Below are 8,448 nucleotides of genomic sequence, written 5' to 3' on the forward strand. Positions count from 1 at the left end.
TAATATCTAAAAGTCCAAATGGTTTAACTGATAATATTTCTGTATAACCAGTAGAAGATCCATTTTTGTGTGCATAATTATCTATCAAAATTGATCGCATACGTTTATATTGGGGAAACAAAGATACAAGATAGGCGTGTGATTTACATTTACCTTTATATTTCAAACTAGATTCTTGACAATGTTTTCTAGATAAAACATGGTCAAAATAATGTGCAATATTTAATAATATAAGATTTTGCTTAATGTATAAATCTGTTCCTGCTGTCCACATAATAATCACATTATTTGTGTTAACAGATTTAATAAAATTTAAAAATTCTAGCATAAAGGGGCGAGTATAAGTACTTCGTATATTGTTAGTACAATTATTCTCTAAAATATACATATCGTCATACACAGCTAGAGTATTATCAAAGTCAATTAAAAAAAGAACGGGCGCTAAAGGTGATTCTTCTACAAAGCCCGATAAATCCGTTTGAAAAAAATCTTCAGATAAATCATCCTCGATATTGTCCTCACCTTTTAATAATAACGTTGGATTTTCTTTATTGTGTTCTGACTTTTTATTTAATAAATTAGGATAGTGGTATAAGAAAGAATTACTCGTATTTTGCTTATTCATTTTGAATTATGGAGGATGCAGATAATTTTTTAAAATATAAAAAAAAACAAAGAAAAATAAAGACAAAATTGTTTTAAATGATATCAACACAAAAAAAAGTTGCAATGACGATTATAGTTATGAAGATATGTTAAATTTTGTATTAAGCAAATTACCCATAAACGAAAAAAACAAAACAACTAAAAAGTTTAAAATAAAAAAACCTGCATTGTTTTATTCGGGAAAAAAAACTTTGTACTCAAATTTTTTTTAAACCTGTTATAATTTGAATAGAGAAAATGCACACGTTTTACAATATATTTCATCTGAACTTGGTTGTATTAATACATGTATAAACTCTAACAATGAATTGGTCCTGCGTGGGAAGTATACATTAAATGATATGGAAAATATTTTAAGGTCCTATGTAAAGAAATTTATAAGATGTAAAACTTGCGAGACCCTTAATACAATTATGAAAAAGGATAAGAAATCCAGGTTAATGTATAATCAGTGTATTGAGTGTGGGTCTGTATTCCACCTCGAATGCATTCAAACTAAATATTATCAAGCTTTTATTAAAACGTAACTATAGGTGGTTTGTTTTACGTTTCCTATACTAAATTTATGAATTGGGTTATGATTATGTTATTTGTGTGAAATCGTTGCTTATCTTTTTATTTTTAATTAATCCTTTAATTAGGAATCCGTTGTTTTGTATGAAATTCAAATATAAATAATTTATATTAAATAAACAAAAAATATTATTATTCGTTTTTCCTATATATATATATATATATATATATATATATATATATATATATATATATATATATATATATATATATAACAAAAACAAGAGATACATATATATTATATGTGTATATATTGATCGGTCAATTCTCTTGAATTAAACATTTAGTTATAAAGACCATGTTTTTATTAAAGAAGAAAAGTAGTGATGTTTACTATCGGGTTTCGGATGAATATAAAATTACTAGCAATGATCAAATTTTTCGTGGATATGGTGTAGAACATGTAACAACAGCAGTACGCGGTAGAAATTTTGAAGATTGTGTCTATATAACGATGGTAATCCCCTGTCCCATTCAATTTTCTTGTATTAAAAAAAATTATTGACACTTAAAGATGATTGTTATTATGAATGCCACGAAAATCATAAATCATTTGTTAATTTTATAAATAATAATTCATATGGACGCTTGATATCTTTATATAATAAAATTGATATAAATTCTTTGAAAGATAACCAGAAATTGAATGTTGTATTTTTACAGGCCTTTATATTACTTAATAAATATGATCGATATTTTGAGACTATTCATAAAGCTTGTGTGTTAAGTAATTTTGAAAATATAAAAGAATTTTTTCCAAATTTAAATACTGATTTATGTAGAACTACAAATTTATATACAAATTACCACAGAAAAGATATATTTGAATATATTTTAAAAAAAAATGGATTCGATGTTTGTATTGTACGAAGGGATACAATGAAAAAATGTTTTGAACTTATTTGTGAATTTATTAAAAAAAAGGAAATAAAAGATGCACCAGACGATTTCTTGGACAAATTTAAAAAATTTATAAATATAGGAGTCTCATATAATTATTTGGATGCGCAGAAAAATGATAAACCGAATCAATATGAAGATAAATTATTTATAACACCAAACACGGTGCCATTATTTTCTTATGATATGCACGCAAATTTGTGCCTGGAAATATATGATAAATTTGGCGCTCTTTGTGGAGAAGCAGTTAATACATATATTTCAAATATGTTTCATGTATTACTTGATGGGCTTCCAAATGTTATTATGTTGAACGAAAAAGATCACTTAAGATTTGATAAAAGTATATCTAAGGTAGCAACCAATCATTTAAAGCGGAGACAATTAAATATCCATAATATGCCAAACATCGACACCCAAAGGTATCCAGTATATATATTTTCAATGCTCGATTTATATTATTGTTCACATAATACTTTCCACGACGACAACGCGGTAGAATTATCTAAAAAGTTAATAAAAAAACAGAATTGGATAGAATATATTTTAAAGGACAAAAAGATTATTAGTGAGATATATGTAGTTATATCTAAACCAGAACTTTTAACAATTGAAACATATATGAATACGTTATTTAATATAGATGTAAAGTTTGATTATATTATTTCAAATCACCACAAATCTTCTAATTATTTAAATGATAAAGCCCTTAATATGTGTGAAAATGTTATTACAAAATATTTTCCATATGCTCAAAATTTTTTTCGAGATCAACAGTTACGATTATATAAGTTTGAAGATTATAGGCGCGCGTTGGGAAAGTCTTACTTTCCTTGTTCCGTTGATGATATGTACAATTATCACAAACATATATAATTATGTGATAAGTTATGAAAATCTAGAATTTTTGGGCAGTAATTATAATCACAATAATGACACATTGGATTTATACAGTTGTAACCTGGACCCCAGTGATAGGAGGATCAACAAATATATAACCCTTTACAGAAAAGAAGAAGATGATAGTGATAATGAAAATAAAAATAAAAGGATCCGTACCTAATCATACTCAAAACAAAGGGAATGAAATAGTCCTACTTTACTGATTGTTTTTTTTATTTTATTTGTTGTCATCTCATTATTTAATTGATTTTAAAAAGATTATTGGTTGTTGTAAGACAATGATATATAAGTCAACCAATCTTTGTGTATCGTATTTTTTTGTTGGTTTCAAATGTTTCGCTTTCCCGTTTACGCTTCTGAAGAGCATTGGTATTATGAAATGAAGTCAAACTATTTTGATAATCTTGTAATAAAATTAGTTTAAAATTTTCTTGGTTGATTTCCATTTCCTCGTGATAATTATTTTCTTTATAGACATCTAATTGTTTTATAATTATAGCATTATTTTTCGCCAATGTTTTTAAATCATTGGAAATATTATACATATTCACACTTAACCCATTAGTTCCATGGTCAAAAGCATTTGAATCACCCAAACATATATTTAAAATATTACTTTTTACTCTGAACAATTTATCATTTGATAATGGTTTTTCAATGGTTTTGTTTTGTAATTCCTTTTTTGTTATTTTTGTACATACATAGGCACAATTAGATATATTTTCGTCTTTATTTAACACGCAAATCTCATTATCATTGGTTAAACAAATTCTTTGGGGGACGTGTTTTTTATCATACAAATCAAATAAATATGTAAATATTGATTTTCTTATAGAGGTTAAAAGCGTCTTTGGGCGAAGGGTATTATTTTTTGTTCTTAATTCTAAGATATTACTATCATTATTTATCAGAAAATTATAAACTGAAATATTTTCAGTTTTTATTTCCATAGGAGCCAAAGAATTCATAAAATCTCCAATAATAATTCGAATGCGGTTATGTATAGCAAATAAATCTATTTTCCCTTTAATTATTTCTTGTTCTGATTGAATTATACAATAACAAACATCATTATAACAAACCTTTCCCTTTTTTATTAAAAATATCCAAATTGTATCGAATAGCTTAATGTTTTGTATAGCATTTTCCCAATATTTTATTACATTAAACTGAAGTAAAAATACATCAATTGGATCCATACAACTGCTAAAACATCGTATAGTAGGATTTCGATCTCGATGGTTCTCAATTTCATATACATTTGGAAAACTATATAGGTTTTCTTTGATATATTTGAGAATTTCTGTTTCTCTGACCCGAAATAAAGTATTTCTGGAAGGAAGATAATCTACTACTTTTCTCTCCTGAATTTCTTTCTGAGGTGGAATTTTTATGAGGTATATAGTATCCTCGTCATTCATTTTATTGAATTTTGTATATTTTCCCATTAACCATACAACATTAATATTTCCACACATAATATCCTCAAAATTATAAATGGTTTCTTCGGTGTTATAAATATTTTCATGAATATTATACTCTATAGTTTTTGCTTTATTGTGGTCATGAATATTTTGCATAACATTTGTTGAAAGTTTCAAGACTTCACTTATTATATCTTCATTCAACACTACGATACCGTTGTCTATTTTATAACTTACATTCATACACGAATTATTTTCACTATTTTCATTTAAATCCTTAATAAAATTTTGATATTTGTTAATATCTAAATAAGGATTCTCCTTCAGCTCTGATGCCTTTATTTGTTCAATTCTGTTTTTTGATGGGGGCTTTGAAATAGTTTTTTCTTGTATTTCATAACAAGTTGGGCGTAAAATATAAAAATATGTTTCATCGTTGTGAGTATCGTTATATCCTCCAATTATCCAAAACTGGTCTTGGTTTTTATTAATTATAAAACTGTTGTAAGCATCATTTTTATTTGGCAATATCACCATTTTTTATTTAACCAATGAAAACATGACATCATTATTATTATTATTATTATTATTATTATTATTATTATTATTATTATTATTATTATTAATTATAAACAGGGAAAATTTTATATATATATATATATATATATATATATATATATATATATATATATATATATATATATATATATATATATATATATATTATAGCAACAGCAATATATAAAGGGGCCAACTCCCTTGTTTGAAAGTAAAATAGAACACGACCTAGGATACTCTCCTACAACAACTATTACTTGCCTTACCTGCCCATTTTAATAGAAATTAACAATGGATAAATTTATTACACACGAGGATAAGAAATATATGAGTTTACAGTTAACTGATGCGAGAGAAAATCGAGATGTTTATTTTGCAGTAGATAATTATATAAAGGGAATGAAATTGATCAGAAAAAATTATAAGCCTAATTTATCAAGTCCACAGGATTTACAGTTGTTTCTGCTTTATGAAAATACTCCTCAAAACAAATTTCTAAATTTTCATATTTACATAAATAATATCATGTCTAACAGAGATACGGCCATTCAGATTAAAGAATATGCTGGAGTAAATTGTGACAACTCGTTTATAACTAAAAAACACACATCATATATGCTTTCCAGACTAATTTCCGATGATAATCAGTTACAAATTAAAATTTGTGAAAATTCTCAGCCCAGGGAAATAATTGATAATGACGATCTAATGGAAAGAGCGAATCCTACCGCTATATTGGTGTTTAATATATCGGCTGGTAATTGTACAACCCCGCACGTAGAAGCATTAGAAGTTTTAACAGATTCTTGTTTTGATGAGGTAGACCGAGGAAATAATATTATTGCTTCAAAAACTGAATTAGCTTTGGGTGGAAAGACTGGCCAAAAATTTAAGTGTGTTAATTATAAACAAGACGATGATACAAATACTTTGTACAAAATACATATCTATGCTACGAGCGACGACGTTGCTTTTGAAAAACTTAGGTGCATAAGATCTGTGTAAAAATTAACTTTTTAAATAAAAAAAAACCCTCGAATTATTTTCATTGTCCTTGTGTTTTAGTGTGATTATTCATATTTTTTTCCTTGTTATAATTTAACTATACCCAAAAGGTAAAACCTTTTCAATCTCTCTTTTAACTTTTATATTATTAGTAGTGGGGGGAATGAATACCGGGGGTGGAGGAACATCCATCGTGTCTAATAATCTATTAATTGATACCAACAAAGATTGTATCGTATCAGGATTAATAAATTTTATTTTATCAGTATTATTTTGAGGTGTTGGCTGGGATGAGGACAAAAAACTTTTATCAAAATTTATACTATCATCCATCATAATATCTTGTTGTTGTTGCGTTTCTGGTGTTGAATTTGGATTTTAAAGAATTTCATCATTAATTTCATAATTTAATGTAGGAATTGAAGTAGCTATTCTATTTTGAAAGACGTTATTTATATCTTTTGAATCTATTTTATTCATATAGGGATAACCACCATTTTGAATATATGGATGAAATATTGGTATGATATCTATTTCGTCGACTTGTGATTAAGAAGGTGGTGGGGTTGATAACCCCAATTGATCCTCCATTTTTTAATTACACGTGTTTTTTTCGTTTGAAATCATTTTCATATATTGCTATTGTATTATCATTATTATTAATTCTCCTCTTATTTATAACAGAAATCTTTTCGTCGTTTATCATTATATCTTTTTCCTTGAGTCCGTGAAAAACGGCGGTTTTGTGAATTTCTAGGCCGTCTTTGTATATATCATCACAAATTAATAATTCATCATCAATAAGAGATGTATGATAGTGTTTTGATAAAAATATTATGGCATCAGATACGGATGCTATATTTATATATTTAAGTATATTCAAATATAATAACAGATAAGATATACGTTTATGTGTAATTAGATATTCGGGGTCTTCTTCTAAATTACAAGAAGTGATTATGAAATGAACTATATCTGTCACGGGTGAATACATATCTGTGGATTTTTGTATATTTTGAGTTATTTTCAATTCGCCAACAAATAAGGAGTCATATAAATATAACGGAGAATTTATTGTACAGTGACACATAGCGTGTAAAAATAATGCAGCCATTCCAACTTGGAATTTATTATCATAATCATTATACAATGAAAGTTTGGGGAAATGAGCCATTTTAAAATTCACGGGAAGAGTAGAATCAAATCGAAAACGAAAACACATGAATCTTAATCTTGATAATAAAGCTGAACACTGCTCTGAGAATTGAGGTTTATTGTTACCAAATATTAATATGGTCGATGCGAGTTTAACGTTATTACCTGATTCATAATTTGATCGAATAAATAAACGAGAACTACCAGTTATTTGATTAATCAATTGCCTATTAAATGGTTTATTGGCAATTTCATCCATATACCAAAACTTTGCAAAATTTGAGCTTTTGGAAAGGTCGTGATATCGATCTATCGTTGAAGAGTGATTCATAGTATGTGACGATAAAATTCCAGCATGATTACCAAGAACAGATAATACTTGGTTTAAAAATGTAGTTTTTCCTGAATTAGTTTCTCCTAGAAAAAAATGAAGGTGTTTATTTTTCAAACTAACACCATGACAAATAGCCCGCAATATCAATTTTAATACGTATATCAAGGACGATATATCATAACTAAATGTTTGTAATAATGAAATACAAGTAAAAGTTAAACAACAATTACATTCTACAATATTCATAGAATCTGTGGGAATATCTTTAAGAAAACTGGATCCACTTGGGTGTATTTTTGATATGCGCTCATAACAGATAGCTAAAGTCTCTATACGATATTGCAGTGTTTTTTTTTGTTCTTGTGGGGGAGTTTTCAGATAAATATCTATCATTTTTAAAATATCGTGGTTTTCGTTTTCAGGTAATAGTTTTACAACATCCATCATGTCACTATAACTATTAGCTATTTGTTTCAAAATAAAATATTTGGTTAGTTTAATTAACTCTATAGTTTCCTTTTTTTTACACAATTCGGTTGTTAAATATAAATGCAATTCTCTTTTAGACATATTTGCACATTTTTTTCTTTTTGGCCATTAAAATTTCTGATGAACATAAAATATTTCCCCCATCACCAAAAAAATGACCATGTACCATGCTTTGTTCAATTTGATCATGAATTGAAGAACATTCGGTTTGTGAATGATTATCGATGGATTTTCTTTCATCGTGTAAAATTTTTAGCCTTTCGTAATTTTCAATTTTTTCTTCTTCTGATATATTACTTATGACATTCTGAACAATGGGAAAAAATTGTTTGTGTAAAAATTTACATTTGGGAATATGCTCCATTACGTCATTTAAATTATCATCTATGATGTCATGCTCTTTCTCCCCATTTCCATAGCTATTTGAATTATTCTTCGGAT

The sequence above is a fragment of the Palaemon carinicauda genome, chromosome 23 (genome assembly GCF_036898095.1).
Source record: "Palaemon carinicauda isolate YSFRI2023 chromosome 23, ASM3689809v2, whole genome shotgun sequence".
In the NCBI taxonomy this organism is placed as follows: domain Eukaryota; kingdom Metazoa; phylum Arthropoda; class Malacostraca; order Decapoda; family Palaemonidae; genus Palaemon; species Palaemon carinicauda.